We start from the raw sequence: 19,484 nt of genomic DNA on the forward strand, positions 1-19,484 counted from the left end.
CAGACATGTAGAACTGTGGTTGCTTGCCCTGTGGCGGTTCTTTCACCTTATTCAAATTGACTTTCAGCTATCGGGACAACATATTTTCCCAATTGAATACTTTCCCTTCTGTGACAAGCGGATAAAGCATGAAGATCCAACCTTCATCAAAGAGTTTAGTATTCTTTTGTCCATATATCCTGCAACACATAGCCATCAGGTACTAATAAATTATTCTAAAAGACTTAGTCCTATATGTACCATCTGGCTTCTGGCGAAACTTAGCTAGTTCCTACCACCTTGACTTATTCACTTCTCTGGTATTCAAATAACCCCAAGTTGCATAAAATTTGGTATTCAAGTGTTGCTCGGGCTTGGGTAACTTGTAGTACAAGTGCAAGTCATGTGGTTGGTAAGAGGCAAGTTGTTGCCCACTAACACTATTGAGCACCATGTTCTTGGTGTCTAGACCTTGCAATATCCATTTGATGTCATTAGCACAAGGTAGCACAGGATACTTGAAAGCAACTTTGTGGAACCCTGATTGCTTGATATTCTCATAGGCTTCCCTATCTTCGAGATCCTTCGAGAACTCCTTTGTGTTGAATACACCTTTGATGATCAACCATGTAACATTATAATCCTTGTCAATAAAGCATTGAGTGTCTGGAAAGATGGGTACACTTGTCAAGGTGTTGTCCATGGCATCCTCAGTACTGCTATCTGCAACCTCCTTCGATGTTCATTTCGTTGTAGTTGGAGGCATGTTGCTGGCGGATGATGAAATATTGATGTGATCCAGATCTGCAGTACCTGGTGAGATAGATGCACTGACGGCAACAAGAAGTTAGTTCCACAAAAGATCAACTTTTCTAGCAATCAATCACTAGCAAAAGACAACCACAAAGAGGGGGATTCTGCAATGCTTTAGAACAAGAGAAGAAGAGTGACTCTACTAGTCAATGGAAATGCGCACTGCGCAATTTTTGAGAGGGGATTGTGTGAGGCTTGATAACAAAGGAGACAAAATGTGAACTAAGACTGCATAATGCAAAGTTGTTGTTGGAGAGAGAGGATTCCTACTGCACAATTCATAGTGATAGAGGGGAGGAGGGGCCTCATTGCTGGCTAAGATTGTGCAATGCACAACTGTGCCTAGGGATTGTGCAGTGCATAGTTACAGAGGACAAGAGGGAACCTTTTCTGATTGAAATTGCATAATGCACAGTTGGAGAGAGAAGGAGGCTTCGGGATCTGCGTAGTTTTCTTCGACAGAAGGAAAAGTTCGAGATATGTTGACTGAATGGAGGAAGGATGTGGATTAGATCGAGATTCATTAAAACAAGTATTCATATCCAGCAAGAAAGATAATGAAAGGAAAATGACATGCATGCATAAATGCACCCAACAACAATTATTGTTGGCAGGCGAAAAGAAAAGGAATGCAAGTGACACTATAAAAGAAGTGTAAAATACTAAAATGACACATAAAGAAGCTGATAATGGAAAAAACGACACTTGTTATATGAAAAGAAAGACAAAATGACACTTGCGAAAGAAAAAGCAACAAAAGCGAAAGCAAAAGAAGCAAAAAGCGACAATTAAGAAACTTACTTAGAAAAGCAGTGTAATTGACACCAAAAGATCCTTGTGCTCACAAGAATGAGTAGAGCTCCAAAGATAAGTGTGAGAATGAGCTCTAGGATGAATTCTTTAATAGGTGAGCACTCACAAAGCTAGGGTTATGGTTTTGGTTATGCATGCCTAATCAAGGAGCTATTCTTAATTAATCGACACATGTATGGTAATCAATTTTGAAACACGTGCCACAATTCCCACTAGAAGTGCACATGGCTATCATTAGGAAGTTTTCACTTCCTATTTTAAAGGAATGCGAAGTTGACCATCTCCAAGGACTGCACAACTCACTAGCTCAAGGGACTGAATAGTTAGCTGTCTTAGTGAAGTGCGCAATTTACTGCCACAAGGAAGTGCGCAGTTTGCTTCCATAATTGATTGCACACGTACCTGTCTCAAGGTGATGAACAATTCACTCCAACAAGGAGTTGCGCAGTTGATTGTCACAGAGGATTGCACGATCCCTCATATCAAGGCATGCAATTAGTGTCATCAAGGCATGTCTTAGCTTGTTTTCACATAATTCTTTGTCTATCTTTATAAATTGTGCAACTATTGTCGACAAGAGCTAAGTGTCATCATGGAATTCATAGTAGTTGTTTAAAGGAATGCACAATTAATATATCACAAGCTTAACAGGAGATAGTGATTGGTTACGACACTTAGTACTTCAAGAAGAAAACTTGACACCATTTGAAACGACGGCTCCAAAATCAAAGCATGGGCAAAATTTTGCAGGGGGGTTGTAGCAGCAACAACACCCAACTTCTCTGTTAGGGTCTAACTTTGCACACCAAGTATAACATTTAGGAAGTATTGTTTCAAACCATAGATCACTGTAGTTTCTCTACTTAGATCGATTATAGAGGTAGTCTATTCCATCCCTTTCATTGACTTAACACTTTCATAGAACTAATCAAACTTCAGTTGTTTCAATTAGGGGTTAGGAGTATGTAAAAGTGTGAGTGTAAGATGTTAGAGTTTTAATAACATCTCTAGTGCTACTCTGTTGCCAGTAGGCTTGTTCAGTACCACAATAGAGTCACTTCAAGGAATCAAAAGCTTTGCTTCGCTGCCAACAAGCCTATTTAGTACCCCAATGAAGTTGCATGCTTCACCTCTCTTCCGAGGAAGCCTTTCTCTTCTTTCACCCACTTTTTATTTTATAACTTTATGCTTATAGGCATTTTATAGGTGTTTATATTGCCACGAGCGAAAGAGTGATCCTGACTTATTTAACGAGCAAGAGAGGTTGTTCCTTATTTTACAGAGACTCTTCATTAGGGGAATTTTGAGGTCTAAAATGGGCATCCTAAGGAAATTATACAATAATAGTGGAAATAATAAAATAAGATTATATTACATCATCAAATTTTAGAGGGAAAAAAGAAAAAACTATTTTTTAAACTCATATTTTCAACTTATCTCCCTATGGGATTACTCAAATTTTAAGTGGAAACACTCATTGGATGCAAAATTTGATTCCTCGTCCAAGGAGTACCCATGTTGCATACTTTCGATGGACCCTACTGCACGAAAAAAGAGAAATACATGAAAAATGTGCTTGCAATCCTGTTTTTTCATGTATTTCTCATTTTTCGTGTAGCAGGGTCCATCGAAAGTATGGAATATGGGTATCCTTGGATGAGGAATTAAATTTTGCATCCAACGAGTACTCCGACTCAAAATTTGAGTAAAACCTTAGGGAGGTAAGTTGAAAATACGAGTTGAAAAAGTAGTTTTATTATTTTTATTATTTTTACATTTTTACTCCAAAAATGGGGAATCACCCTCCATGGTTGAGATCATCATCTTGAATCCTACTGGGTCTTATAAAATTTATTTTGGTGTAAATTTTCCTTAGGAGGCCCATTTTAGACCTCAAAAGTCCCCTAATGAAAATATATATCTGTGATGTAGTTTAGCTCGCTTAAGTTTCCTCCTTACCTTCTCTACTTGACTAAGTTAATGTGTTAAAAGCAACCAAACATATAAAAGGCCAACCTAAGGAGGAATATCCTATTACATACACAGGGGTCACTGATCTACTAAGGCTTTCATTGGGTGAGAAACATATTTTCCATCTAAGAATCATGGACTGTTAAAGATAAAATACCTTGACAAAGAAGAGGTTCAATAGTTATCGTTGTGTTGACAATCTTTACAATGTCCTCTTGAACTTTAGCCACACCTTTTTTTAAATCAAACAAAATGACTTTCACATAGAGCTTAGTACAAACAAAATCAAAATAAAAGAGCGAAAAAAGGAGAAAAAAAGAAACGACAATCAAAACAAAACAAGAAAGAAAGCTAAACTAAATCTACTCCTAAACTAACAGAAGGGAAGTCAGGATTATGTAAAATAATATTTCCAATGTAACCATAGCATCAGTTCCTGACCTGCGACGGCGAGGGTAGGAGCGGTAAGGAACATTGTTAAGCACAATGTAAAAGAGAAAAGATAAACTGATAGGAATTTCTCCAAGACTTGAAGGCTAGACACAATAACAGAAAAGTATGACAAGAAAGCTTGAGCTAAACAATCTACTATTATGCCTTGATGATTACACAAATCTCAACAACTTCCTATGGAAGTGCATTCATTCATACCTTTGATCTTGGAAAACATCAAGAAAGATCAAATCTTGTTATGAGTGAAAGAGCTTACCAAGTAATATTCTTCTAACCATTCGACGATGAAATCATGATATGACAAACAACAAAGTGAAGAATCTTGAGATTAAATTAAAGATGCATTTTCAACATGTTTAGTCAAATCAACCAAATCAAGAAGATTATCCTGCGAGGGGATTTTGATCTAACCTTGTATGTATATCTTTCCCAGATCGTGAGATCTTGACATAACCATCAACGAGGGTTGAAGTGCCTCGACTTCTTAACAAGTTTCCAAACTTTCGAATGGTGAATCATCAAAAACTAGTGGCTTGGAAAGATCAATTGATGAAGGTGCAAAATCATCACTAGATGTATCAATAAATACATTGGGAATGCTACTAGCTGGATCAGATTTGACATTTAAGTCCAGGGACCCTTCATGGTTGAATGAATCAGATGGAAATTCACTTGTGCATAAAAAGTTATATACTCTCCTTCACATATTAAAGATGAGGAACACAACAAATTATGAACAATGGATTCCACCCTTTCTTCTTTTAATTGAAAAGAAACACCACACCATTCCTGATTGTGATTAAGATGATAAAAGATCATTTAAAGGGAAAACCGATGTAGCAGATTCATTAAAAATATCAGGAAATGGTGAATAGTGTGTTAATGGTGAAGAGGGGAAAGAATAATCAAATGAACGATCATTTATAATGACAATTTCTTGTTCACAATTTGAGGCCCACACACAATCATCATAAGAGATATCATGAATCTCTTGTTCCTTTGCTTGAACATCATTACCATCTTGTATTTAATCACCATAAGAATCAAGAGAAATTGGTAAAAAAGGTTAATCGAGTAGATCAAGGCAAAGAGGATCATGGAAGATAGCTAATGGAGAAGAAGAGGTGTATCTTGAAGAGGTAATGTCGTCAATCAAATCAGATTTAAAATTTATCAAACATGGATTAACATCTTGATTATGAATGGAAGATGAATATGGGACAGATGGGTCAACAATCTGATCTCCAAGTTTTCCAACTTGAACATTGGTGCTTTGGGTCTACTTCTTTTGATAAAGAAATAATAGAGGGAGAAGGAATGCAAGAAGGATTAGATTCTTCCTTTGGAATTAAGTGCTCCATGGCGAAGAAAAGCTGGGAGGCTTGTACAAGATTCAGATTCAAAAGGTTCCAAAAAAATCCACACTATATATTGAAACTTTTCATTCATAAAGTCCCAATCCATGTCTTTCTCAAAAAACACATAGCAAAAATGAAGAAAGCGGTCAAGGAAATCTTGTATAGATTCATCAGATTTCATTCTAAGGTGAATAATATTCTTATATACACTCTGATAATCATACCTATCAAAATCTTGGTGAAGCTCCATGACAAGTTGTTTAAAAGAATGAATGGAAGCGGTCGACAATGTATAACACCATTGTCTGATTCGACCTTCAAGAGTGAGAATAAACAACCTACAAGCAACATCCTCACAATTATCCTCAAAAGAATCACAAAATTCAAGAAAGCGAAGGGTGTGGTCAAGAATGGTTGTTTTTTCCTTGCTGTTAAACTTTAAATTTGACAAGTTATGAATTATCTGGGCAGGAAATTTCAGATTTGTAGTCTTAGAAAAACATCCCCGGGTTATGATTTGGGAGAAAACCATTCAAGACGAAAGATAGAAACCAGAATTCACGATATCAACTTGTCATCTGGGCCTCCTTTTAGTGCCAAATCCTATTGACGGTGCTGGATTAGGAGTCCCAACCAGAAAATAGGTCGGTTTCCATAATTGGTGATCTTAAAGATGTGCCCTGGCTGCAATAAACAACATAAGAAGGAATTCACATAACTTTGGGGACAAGAAGTGAGTAAAATTTTTGGAATATAAATTCTAGTGCATAAGAGGTCCTTTCATGTAAGAGGAAAAGAGAGTGAGCCTCTAGAAAAAAGTAATAGTACTATCCTAAAAGAGACGTACACACATATATGAAAGAATCGTTAGTTAACCTACAAAATAATTCACAAGATAATAATGATCATGAAAGAAAATACAACACACATTCAATAAGATAGATACTAAAGATAACGAGTAGTCCATTGACCTTAGCATGTATGAAAAAACATATACCAACAACATATAAAGAATAGTCTTACAACATCCACGATACATGCATGAATGTGTGCAGACTCTGAGAGCTTATGATAATTAAGTGAAAGTTTCAAGTACATAATACAATTATATGACACTAGCCCCAGTAGTGGAACATGAAGTTACCACTTGCTTCTCCAAAGAATGATATTCACTCCTATGCTAAGCTAGAGAAGCCAAGGCTACCAACCCTAAGTTCCAAGCTTGTTGCTTGAGTTATGAGAGTCTATTTATAACCAATGGGGTGACCTTTCACCTCCTCTTTTGACCTTTGAGTTCCCTCATGACTCTTGAGCTTCTTTTGTCTTTATTCTACCTAATGACTCTTCATGTTCCCTATTTGACTCTTGGACTTCTACTTACATTTACATTTCTTATTATTTTCGAAATACATAATCGCATAAGAAAAAATGTGGTTAGAGCCTAGTTAGACAAAACTAATACATTATTCTTGAGCTTGAGGAAACTATAGCTTGACAACCTCTACTTGTAGTTCTAATATGACATATTGATACCAAGCCTTGTAATACGCTATTATGTCCTCAAACTTTGTTGGGAGGTACATTTTGTATCTGACTCTTGCCTCCATTGCGTCTGGATAGATGGTTTTGGAATTGGTCTGAACATTATTTCATAATAAGAACAACTTCACATTCAACTTGGTAGGTCTATCTACATACTGTTGAATGTTTTGCCATGTGATTTATAGATCTTTTTTATTAGACACCTGCCTCAAGTTGCTCAAGAAATATTAAATCTCTTGCCTGATATCATTTCTTCCCTTTGTTACCACAAATGGTTCAACGAAAGGTATTTTTTGCACTCTTACCAAGGAGTGTAACCCGTGATACAATTGCAAGTAGGTAGACATAATGTCGACCACATACGTGTTGAGATATTTGTTACCCTATTGTTGTCGCTGCGACAAACACCCTCCAAAATTTTGCCTACACTTGAATTTTGGAGCGTATTGGGGATCTTATGATCTGTCATTCCATGTGAATCATAGTTACTTCATGGTCGGTTGATGCTTTGCTAAGCGCTCAAGTATTCTTCTCAAATTCTAAGTGTCAAAGTCACTTGCTCATACATGCTCAATTCTTGATGAATGCATAAATGAGTTTCTTTCTATGCAAGCTTAGATAGGCACTGTGCAACTTTTGAAAATAAGGCTTGCGCACTCTCTAGGAATAATTATTGCACAATGTTCAACACAGTAAACTGCGTAACCTATGACGAAATTCAGTACACAATATCATATGATAGTCCCTCTCACTTTGGTCGCAATTGTACTACTATTCCAGTTAGTTGTTTCAACTGTCTCTTTTGTGCACCTTTGTTTTCATAAGTGTTGCTTTCAATTTCGTGACTGTCATTTTTTCTTGATTTCGATTTAACAAGTGTATTTTTCACTTTATCTTTTCTTTGGAATGAGTCACTTTCAATCTCCCCAACTTTTGTAAGTGTCATTTTCACTTTTTCTTACTATCGCAAGTGTCTCTTTTAACTATTCCCACTCCTGTGTGTTGCATCTTTGCGCATGATTAGAGGAAGCTCTAGCGCACTCTTCCACGTTAGATGGTCCTATATAACATAAGAATATGCACTAGACAGATTCCTACAACTTAGTGCACTTTCTGGTTGTAGTTGACATTCTGTCGCAACTTGTATTCTAAGTGTCACAATGCTACATTTCAACTGTCACACTTAGAAATAAGTATCACTTTGCTATAATTTCAAGGTGTGATTGTTGATCATGAGTCCTGTGCATTCCCCTAGATTTTATCAATGAAATTCATGTGTGTGATCTATGTTTTGGACTTGCTCGAATGCCTTTTCATCTCCTACTCCACTGATACCACACTTAGTCATTATGGAGCTCTTCTTGGTCCTCTTGCTAGGTGCGAGTTATGAAAAGAACCAACCCTCCACCAGGTGATGAGCACTACCCATTCAAAAGCCTCATTAATGAAATCTTACCTCTTAGACTTATGCACTGAGCCTTTCTCAGAGACAACTCCTATCATTGCACATTGGGGAACTTCAAAGCGTAGCCACTGGACCCTTATTTCTTGCACTGACTTACAACACTCAAAACTTGATCATTTCTGCCTTGTATAGTGTATGGAGCACTTCTAGTTGATACCAGGGCCTTCTCCATCCCCTTGCAAGGATAAAATGCACAATAGATAGGATCCCTCTCCTTCACAGTGCAGTGAGATCTTCCCTGACAAAGTAACTTGAATTTCTACTGCTTGCATCAGCCAACTGCATAATATTGTCTTCAAGTGAGCCTCCCTCTGTGCATTGCACATATCGAGTGGGAAATCAATCCATGTCTATCCCATTGCATCTCTCAACTATGCGAGCATAGGAGTCTTCCCCTTAAGTACTGCGCATTGCGCAGTTCCAATGTCTTGCCTTGTCTCCTTTGCCGATTGTAACCCCTCACTTTGCCATACCCTATCTTGACTTGCCTCCTTCTACGCATTGCACAATTCCAGTGCGCAGTGAGGTCATCCGTTAGTCACTTTGAAGCTTACTTTTGCAGTCACTACTTTCCTGTCCCTTGAGCACTGCGCATTGTGCAGTTCTAGTCAGTAGGCTCATCAACCTTGTCTCTTGCACTCACTCACTATGCTGGACCATGAAGAGACCCTCCTTGTTGCGCATTGTGTAGTTTCAATTGGTGGTGGTGTCACCCCTCAGCCACTATTGATATCAACTCGGAATTCCCCGCTAACCTCTCTCTCTCAACTCCTAAACAAGCCCATCACAATCAACTTCTTCCATGAGCAAAGTAGGGGTAGAATAGATGATTTCCAGACTGATCTTGCTTTGTCATGAGTAAAATTCATTGGTAGGTGTAGCATCTCAACATGGAAAGGTTATGCTCAAGGAAGATGTCAAGGAAAGGATACAAGGAGGCACTTGCAGAGAAGAAGCACAAAAAAGAACCATCATGAAGACCTGAATAAATCTTGGACCATGATAGAATGATGGCATCTCATGTTTTCTTGGAAGGTTCCATCTTTGATCTAGATCCTTTGGAGGGTGAAGATGAATTACAAATCAAAACTATCATCAAGAATACAAGACACAGTAGCAAGCAGAGGCACTTGGCATGTATACATCACAATGAAGTCTTATGTCATAGTGGCCAACTCATGGCCTCTCAAAGTGTCATCACATAGTCCTATGTTGTCCATGTATTTTCCCACATGTTGTGGAATGTAATTATGTATTTTCAAAAAATGAAAAAATGTAAATGTGTGGAATTCCAAGAGTCACATGTGGAATATGAAAAGTCACATGTGGACCAAAGAGTCAATAGAAGTTCAAAGGTCACTTAGGAGTCCAAGAGTCATGGGGATGTGAAAGGTCATTCCTCTTGTTATAAATACACCCTCATAACTCAAGCAAAGGGATTTTGGAGGCTTAGAATTTTGAGAGCTAGCTTTGGCTCCTCTAGCTTGGCATAGGAGAGAAGATCATTCCTTAGAGGAGCAAGTAGTGACTTAATGTTCCACTATTGGAGCTAGTGCCTCACCATTGTAATTGTGTACTTGGAAATTTCACCTAATTATCAGAAGCTCATTGAGTCGACACACTTTCATGCATGTATCATGAATGTTGTAAGACTATTCTTTAGATGTTTTTGGTATATGTTGTGTTGATACGTACTAAAGAAAATGAACTATTTCATTGGCTTTGGTATTCATCTTGTTGAATGTGTGTTGTATTTTCTTTCTTGAATCATTATTATCTTGTGAACTAATTTGTAGGTTAATTAACGAATATTTCCTTGCTCTTGTGTGTCTCTCTTAGGATAGTACTATTACTTTCCTTCTAGAGGCTCACTCTCTCTTTCCCTCTCGTGGAAGTATCCTTTTATGAAATGCAAATGTGTGATTCACAATGTTAACTTACTTGTTTGTTTCAAATGTTATGTGTATAATTTGTTATGTTACTCATGAAGCCAAGGAAGACCTTTGAGTTATGGTGGCCAAACTGATACTCTTGCTGGGGCTCCTACTCCAAACAATGTGAGGTCTAGTTGGGGCTTCATACTGGGGATACCCCATTAGTTGATGAATTTCCAACATCGTTAACACCTGTATAAGCATCCCGACCTCGACTCTTTCCAATTCAGCTTCTTGCCTTGTTTTTCTGACCAACTATGATGGTGCATTTCTATACTTATTGCCCCATTTTTGAATTGCATCAGTTGCTGCATGAACTATCTTTAAAAATTTCACATTATCTCGCAATTGCTTTTTCATCTCATGCAAGGGCACCATCGCCTTATGAAGGGTGATGATCTCCTCATACAACTGTCTCATAGTGTCTCCCAATGATTGGATTTCCTCATATACTGCTATCCATAACTCCTCCATGTTAGAATTAGTGGAAGACAACCTTTGATTCTCGACGAGGAGATGATAAATATGTTGCCTTGCAAAGGCTAAATCCTTTGCCAATTGCTAATTTTCTTTTATCAAGAAATCAATGTTTACTTTTGTAGCCTATGTAAAATCTTCATTTGCTGCTGCGACTGTTCTCAGATTCTTCTTGGTATTGGGAACAATTACCCTCTCTGTGTGTATAGAAACAAGATGAAACAAGTCATTAGGAAAATATTTCCACCTTTCTTGCACTATTTTTTTCTTCAATTGATCAAAGGTAAGGTTGGAAATATCCATGACCAGATCATTTTTTGGAGGAGATATTCCCACCTAACTAAATGGGATGTGGCCACCAGTAAGGGGAGTTGAAGGATGAATGTTGATCTGTTTTGCAATAGGAACAATGCTCGTCTCTTGGTTATCTTCCTCTCGTTCAACCTCAATGTCTTGAGCCTAAATCTCTTCCTCTATTTCCTTTACAAGATCCTCATCCTTCTTCTTCTTGTTTTCTTCATCTTCGAATTGCTTCTGTTGTTATTATTCTTCTCTTTGGTTCTGTCATTCTTCTTCTCTTTTCTTTTGTCATGTTGGGGAGGTGAAGGATGACTGTTGCTTTGTTCTACAATAAGAACAATGCCTGCCTCTTGGTTATCCTCCTCTCGTTCAACCTCTATGTCTTGGGCCTACATCTCTTCCTATATTTCCTTTACAAGATCCTCATCCTTCTTCTTCCTACTTTCTTCATCTTCAAATTGCTTCTGTTGTTGTTGTTCTTATGTTTGGTTCTGTCATTCTTCTTCTCTTTGCTTCTGCCATGTTTCCTCTTGGTGTTTCTTTTTAGTTTCCTCTTCTTCTTTCTTTCTCAACTCTTCCCTTCTCTATTGCATATCCTGTTCTTCTTTCTTTCTCAACTCTTCCCGTCTCTATTGCATATCTTGTTCTTCTTTCTGCATCCGTTCCTCTTCTTGTTTATGCTCCTCCTCCTGTTTCTCTTCTTCTTCCTACTGCTTCTTCCTTGCTTCTTTTGATTCCTTTCTCCTCTTTTCTACTACAATGGACGCTTTAAGAATAATATGATCTTCTTTAAACTTGCAGCTCCTCTTTGCTCTAGGATTGTGTACAACTTTCCTCTTAGGCTTGGCAGTGCTAACCAGAGTGGGCACTTCATGTTGATTCCCTTCCTGGACAACATCCTGCCCATGAACTGCATTGGGGGGGCCTACCTCATTTCCCGGTGCATGTGCTCAAGAGCTGTTATACCAATTCTTTATCTTTTCTAACTCTTCTTGGCAGTAAGACTCATATGGCCACAGAAAATGAAACTTGGCACAATGTTTTTTGCACACTCTTTTGGGATCATATATGTGGAAGCTCATCTCACTAAACCTAAAGCTGATAAGTTCCTTAGCTTTTATTTCTACAACCTTTAGGCTCTTGAGCTCATAAGATCCCACTTGCAGAGGAAAGGAAGGCTAAGGTGCCTTCTTCTTCTTTTGCAATAAATGAGATAGACCTATGCTAAGTTGGTAGTTGACCTCCTGCATGACCACTTTATCAGTCACATACCTTGGCAAAAGATGTGGAGGCCTCTGAGAACCAAACACTCTAAGGTATGTGCCTTGAGGCGAAGCAAACCAATTTGATATCTCTGCAACTAGTTTCCTAGCCTCATGGGGCATACAAGGGGCTTCTTCTTCAAAGACCATTTGATAAAGTACCATGAAGAAGTGCTCAACAAGATTTTCCTAAACAACTCTGTAACTGTATTCTGACATTACTCTACAATGTACATTGATAGGGATTTCTCTTGGGGTCCACTTCCAGTCTTGATCCGGGAACACATGGTAGACACAAATGCCATCCAATAAGTAGGCAAACATGTAGAACTGTGGTTGCTTTCCCTGTGGTGGTTCTTTCACCTTATTCAAATTGACCTTCAGCTGTTAGGATAACATATTTTCTCAATTGAATACTTTCCCTTCAGTGACAAGGGGATACAACATGAATATCCAACCTTTGTAAAAAATTTCAGTGTTCTTTGGCCCATATATCCTGCAACCCATAGCCATCAGGTACTAATAAACTGTTCTGAGAGACTTAGTCCTATAGATACCATCTGGCTTCTGGCGAAACTTAGGTGGTTCCCGCCACCATAACTTTATCACTTCTATGGTATTCAAATAACCCCAAGTTCCATAAAATTAGAAATTCAAGTGCTTCTTAGGCTTGGGTAACTTGTAGTACAAGTGAAAGTCATGTGGCTGGTAAGAGACACATTGTTACCCACTAACATTATTGAGCACCATGTTCTTAGTGTCTAGACTTTGCAGTATCCATTTGCTGGCATCAACACAAGGTAGTGCAAGATACCTATAAGCAACTTTGTGGAACCCTGATTACTTGATATTCTCATAGAATTCCCTATCTTCGAGATCCTTTGGAACTCCTTTGTGTTGAATACATCTTTGATTGTCAACCATGTAACAAAAGAATCTTTGTCAATAATGCATTGAGTGTCTGACAAGACGGGTGCTCCAGTCAAGGTATCCATGGCATCCTTAGTACTTCTATTTGCAACCTCCTTTGATGTTCCTTTCTTTTTATCTAGAGGCATGGTGCTGGTGGATGATGAACGACTGATGTGATATAGATCAGAAGTACCTGGCGAGACATATGCACTCATGGCAACAAGAAGTTAGTTCCACAAAAGATCAACTATTCTACCAATCAATTAGTAGCAGAAGACAACAATTGAGAGGGGGATTTCATAATTCTTGAGCACAAGAGAGGCATAGTGACTCTACTGGTCACTGGAAATGCACACTATGCAGTGTCTGAGAGGGTATTGTGCAAGGCTTGACAACAAAGGAGAGAGACTGCGAACTAAGACTACACAATGCACAATTGTTGCTGGAGAGAGAGGCTTCTTACTGAGCAATTTGTAGTGATGGTGGGCAGGAGGGGTTGTAGGAATTTACAGGGTAAGTTCCTCAGAAAGAATACCAAGAGGACACCGCTCACAACCAGATCTCAAATCAATACACCAGTATTTTTGACGTGGTTAAAACCCTCAGAGTGCAAGGAGGGAAACAGTCCACGGCCTGTCCCAACGTGGGTACAGACAATTTATTAATCAAAGAATGAAAATTTACATAAGCTTCTCTCATGCACAGATTACCCGAACAATGACCCTCCATGCGCTTTAAATAGAACTCATGGACCAATCGGGTGTCAAGCCACGGATCAAGTGTCGGTAATACCGAGGTGAGAGTGAACCGTCGGATCACTACATATCGTGACCGTCGGATTGTAAGTTACAAAATGTACAACGGTAAAGAAACACACTTTACCTAACTCTAACCTAACTCTATACTAGACCAAGTTGAACTTAACTATATCCTATGTGTCGGAATATCCTAACATCCCCCCTTAAGAACAACTTGGGATAGGATTGAAGGATTTACAAATATGACACAATAGGAGAAGGAAGAAGGCACTAGAGCCTATCCCCCCTTAGTGACAACTTCCTGAACTCCAAGCATATATCGAAGTTTAGTGAACTTCGCCTCTGTGAGAGCCTTTGTGAAGATGTCTGCAACCTGATCATCTGTTGGACAATATTGCACTTCAAGAACATGGTCATGAATGAGCTTTCTGATGAAGTGCATGTGTAGTTCAATGTGTTTGCTGCGCTGATGCTGGACTGGATCTTTGCATAGCTGAATGGCACTTTGATTATCACACCAAAGTGTGGTTGGATGCTGCTGCTCAAAGCCAAACTCTGATAGGATCTGACGAAGCCACAAGGCTTCCTTACTAGCTTCCACGGCACCACGATACTCTGCTTCTGCTGATGAAAGAGAAATGGCAGCCTGTTTCTTACAAGCCCATGTAATAGGTCCTGAACCAAGAGTGAAGACATAACCGGCAGTAGACTTCCGATCATCAAGGTCACCAGCCCAATCAGAATCAGTGAAACCAACTAACAGAGGAGCTGCTTTGGCACTGTAATGAATCCCAAACTGTACTGTACCTCGAACATAACGAAGTATTCTTTTAGCTGCTTTCCAATGACTTTCACGGGGGTTTTGCATAAAACGAGCAACAAGGCCAACAGCAAAGGAAAGATCAGGACGAGTATGGGTTAAATACAAGAGTTTTCCGACAAGTTGATGGTATAAGGTAGCATCAACTTCAGGAGAAGTACAAGAGACTGAAAGTTTGACTCCAGACTGAAAGGGAGAAGTGGCTGGCTTACAGTCTTCCATGTGAAAATGACGAAGAATATCACAAGCATACTTGGACTGGGAAAGGAAAATACCCTCTTGGGATTGCAAGACTTGAAGACCGAGAAAATAGTGTAAGTGTCCTAAGTCTGTCATTTCAAATTTCTTTTTAAGGCTGGACTTCACATGGTTTATAAGGTTGGGATCACTACCAGTAAGAATAAGATCATCAACATAAAGAACAAGGATGATGAGAGAGTTGCCCACTTTCTTGGTGTAGACAGTATTGTCAGAATGACACCTAGAAAAGCCAGATTCTAAAAGAAAGCTATCCATTTTGGCATACCAAGCTCGAGGAGCTTGCTTGAGGCCATAAAGGGATTTCTTAAGTCGACAAACGAGGCTGGAGTCTGTTTGTATGAAGCCAATGGGTTGTTCCATATAGATTTCTTCCTGCAAGTCACCATGCAAGAAGGCAGATTTGACATCCATTTGATGGACTTCCCATTTTAAAGAGGCAGCAAGGGAAAGAACAAGGCGGATAGAGTTCATTTTGGCAACTGGAGAGAAGGTTTCAGTGTAGTCAATGCCTTCAACCTGTGAAAAGCCCTTAGCAACTAGACGAGCTTTATGTTTATCAACTTTCCCATCTGGTCCATACTTGGTTCTGTAAACCCATTTGCATCTAACAAGTTTGCGTCCCTTTGGTAGAGGAACAAGATCCCATGTATCATTTGTCATCAATGAATGATATTCTTCATTCATAGCTGTTTCCCAATGTGGATGGCCTGAAGCTTCTGCAAAAGTGTCAGGATCATGATTTACTGGAGCTTGAGCCAGTAAAGAAGAGGCTCTTTCAAACTGAGAACGTGTACGTCGCTGATCTGTAGGATCACCGGCAAGATCACCTGCTGCATCCCGAGTAGCACGGACCCATCTTGGAAGTTGAGGATCCTGAGAAGGTGGGGAAGGATTATCATCCTCGCTTTCATCATCAGAAGAAGAAATGTTTTCAAAGATAGAAGAGATAGGAAGAGGTGGCACATCCGCCGGACTAGGCTCGCAGGCCGATTTATTTTCATCAAATTTTACATCTCTTCTAATGATAACATTTTTGGACTTAAATGGAATAAGTCTATAGCCTTTTACATCTTCAGAATATCCAACAAAAGTACATTTCTCACTCTTAGGTTCTAAGGCTTTATGCTTTTCATCTGGAATATGGGCCCATGCTTCACTTCCAAACACACGAAAGTGACTTACATCTGGTTTAATGGAACTCCAGGCTTCTTCTGGAGTGATATTCTCTAGAACCTTAGTAGGAGTGCGATTGATTATATAATTTGCACAATTAATTGCTTCGGCCCAAAAACTAAGACTGAGTCCTTTAGATTGCAGCATACAATTAGCCATTTCCTTTAAGGTGCGATTTTTCCTTTCAGCTACACCATTTTGTTGTGGAGTGTATGGAACAGTATGTTGCATTTGAATTCCATTTTCGGTGCAAAAGTTGATGAATGCATTTTTAACATATTCTCCACCATTATCAGTTCTTAGCTTAAGAATTTGATGTCCAGATTGTTTTTCAACGAATGCTTTGAAGGCCAAAAAGGTGGTAAATACTTCGCTCTTGAGTTTTAAGAAGTATACCCAAGTGCGTCTGGAGAAATCATCAATGAAAGTTAAGAAGTACTTGCAGCCAGAGAATGAAGCAACAGGAAGAGGACCACATAAATCACTGTGCACAAGCTGTAAAGGGGCTGAGGCGTGCCAAGAGGCACGTTTGTCAAAACTGTCCCGATGATGTTTTCCAAGTACACATCCGGAACAAACACCATCTTTGCAAGATACCATAGGAAGACCTGTCACCATGTTTTCTTTACATAGATGCTGAAGGGAGCGATAGTTTAAGTGACCATACCGCTCATGCCAAAGTTTGCTCACTTCATCATTATGAGCAACAAATACTGAGGGAAGATGGGATGACCCAAAGTTGTGAAACTTATACAACCTTTTGGAATCATCAGCAAGACCAGTAGCTAGAATCTGTTTAGGATCTTTTAGATCCTTGATTACAACATCATGAGGTGAAAATTCAACAATTTTACCTTCACCTGAATGAGTTATCTGATAGACAGATAGAAGGTTGCAGGATAAGTTTGGAACACATAATACATCATTGAACTGACCATTGTCTAGATGAACAGTTCCAGTCCCTACAACATTAAGAGATCTATCATCACCAACATATATATTTTTGGTGTTACAATCATTTAAAGAAGAAAACATGGCTTGGTTTTTGGCCATGTGACAAGAGGCTCCAGAATCAATGAGCCACTCATGCGCTTTAAATAGAACTCATGGACCAATCGGGTGTCAAGCCACGGATCAAGTGTCGGTAATACCGAGGTGAGAGTGAACCGTCGGATCACTACATATCGTGACCGTCGGATTGTAAGTTACAAAATGTACAACGGTAAAGAAACACACTTTACCTAACTCTAACCTAACTCTATACTAGACCAAGTTGAACTTAACTATATCCTATGTGTCGGAATATCCTAACAGGGGTCTCATTGCTAGCTGGGATTATGGAATGCACAACTGGGCCCATGGATTGCTCAGTGTGCAGTTACAGAGGACAAGAGTGAACGTTTGCTCACTGAAATTGCTCAATGTGTAGTTGGAGAGAGAAGGAGGCTCTAGGATCTACGCGGTTTTCTACGATAGAAGACAAGGTTCAAGATCTGCTGATTGAAGGGAGGAATGATGTGGATTGGCTCGAGATTCATTCAAATAAGTATTCATATCTAGCAAGAAAGATAATGAATGGAAAATGACATGCATGCATAAATACACCCAACAACAATTATTGTTGGCAGGAGAAAACACAAGGAATGTGAAGCAACACTAGAAAAGAAGTGGAAAAGACTAGAGTGACACATGCATAAGCTAATAATAGAAAAACAATACTTGTTATATGGAAAGTAGGAAAAAATGATACTTGTGAAAGAAAAAGTGACAAAAGCGAAAGCAAAAGCAACAAAAAGCGATAGTTAAGAAACTTACCCAAAAAAGAAGTGCAATTGAGACCAAAATATCCTTATGCTCACGAGAATGAGTAGATCTCTGAAGATAAGTGTGAGAATGAGGTCTAGGATGGATTATTATATAGGTGAGAACTCACGAAGCTAGGGTTAGGGTTTTGGGCGTGCATGCCTAAAATCAAGGAGCTATTCTTAATTGAGAAACACATGTAAGGTAATCATTTTGGAAACATGTGCCACAATGCCAACTAGAAGTGCACATGGCTATCTTTGGGAAATGTACACTTCCTATTTTCAAGGAATGCACAATTGAATATCTTCAGGGTCTACGTAGCTCACTAGCTCAAGGGACTGCACAACTCACTGGCTCAAGGGATTGCGCAATTAGCTGTCTCAGTGAAGTCCACAGTTACTGCCACAAGGAAGTGTGCAATTTTCTTTTACAACTGATTGCGCAAGTGCCTGTCTCAAGGGGATGCGTAGTTCACTTCGATAAGGAGTTGCATAGTTGATTGTCACAAAGGATTGCACAATCCCTCAGATCAAGGCATGCAGTCAATGTTATCAAGGCATATCGTAGCTTGCTTTCACAAAATGCTTTGTCTATATTTAGAAATTATGAAACTACTATCGACAAGGACTAAGTGTCGTCATGGAGTGTTTAGTAGCTATTTAAAGGAATTCAAAATTAATATATCACAAGCTTAGCATGAGAGAGCGAGTGGTTGTGACACTTAGTACTTCAAGAAGAAAATTTGACATAACTTGAAACGACAGTTCTTATGACCAAAGGGAGGCTCCAAAATCAAAGCATGGAAAATTTGTTTTGGGGGGGGGGGGTTGTAGCAGCTACAGCACTAGGACATATTTGATGGCTTAGAAAAGGGGTACTCAAACACACACATTTTTAAGTTCCCCTAGAAAATCAAATTATGGTTGAGTAGGAGGGTTGTGTTGGAAGAAGATTTTCATTAATGTCAAAGTCCCACAATGATCCAGATTTAAGCAGGAACGCAATAGATTACAAAGATAACCATAAATATAGAGATGCGATAACCATAAAAATAGAGATGCAGCGGAAATAATACTTCATTTTATTAATGGAGAATACTAAAATATGCTTACAAATAGAAATAACCCGGCTAGGGCGATGGTAGCTTATCTTTGAGAAGAGATGTGTCGGCTACATGCCTCTGAACTATTTTGAACTGTCTTTACAATGAGGCTCGAAGGCATATTTATTATTGAGAAAGAATGGAAAACCCTTAACATTCCAAAACCTAACCCTAGAAGATGAAACGCCAAACTATGGGCCCCGTTTGGGTAAATTGGTACATCAACTTCCCGGGGTCGTAACTTTGGCATACGATCTCCGTTTGACGCGCATGATAGCCCATTGG

Source organism: Pinus tabuliformis, chromosome 6 (assembly GCF_031772625.1).
Source record: "Pinus tabuliformis cultivar Carrire ecotype Pingquan chromosome 6, CPIR1, whole genome shotgun sequence".
Lineage (NCBI taxonomy): Eukaryota > Viridiplantae > Streptophyta > Pinopsida > Pinales > Pinaceae > Pinus > Pinus tabuliformis.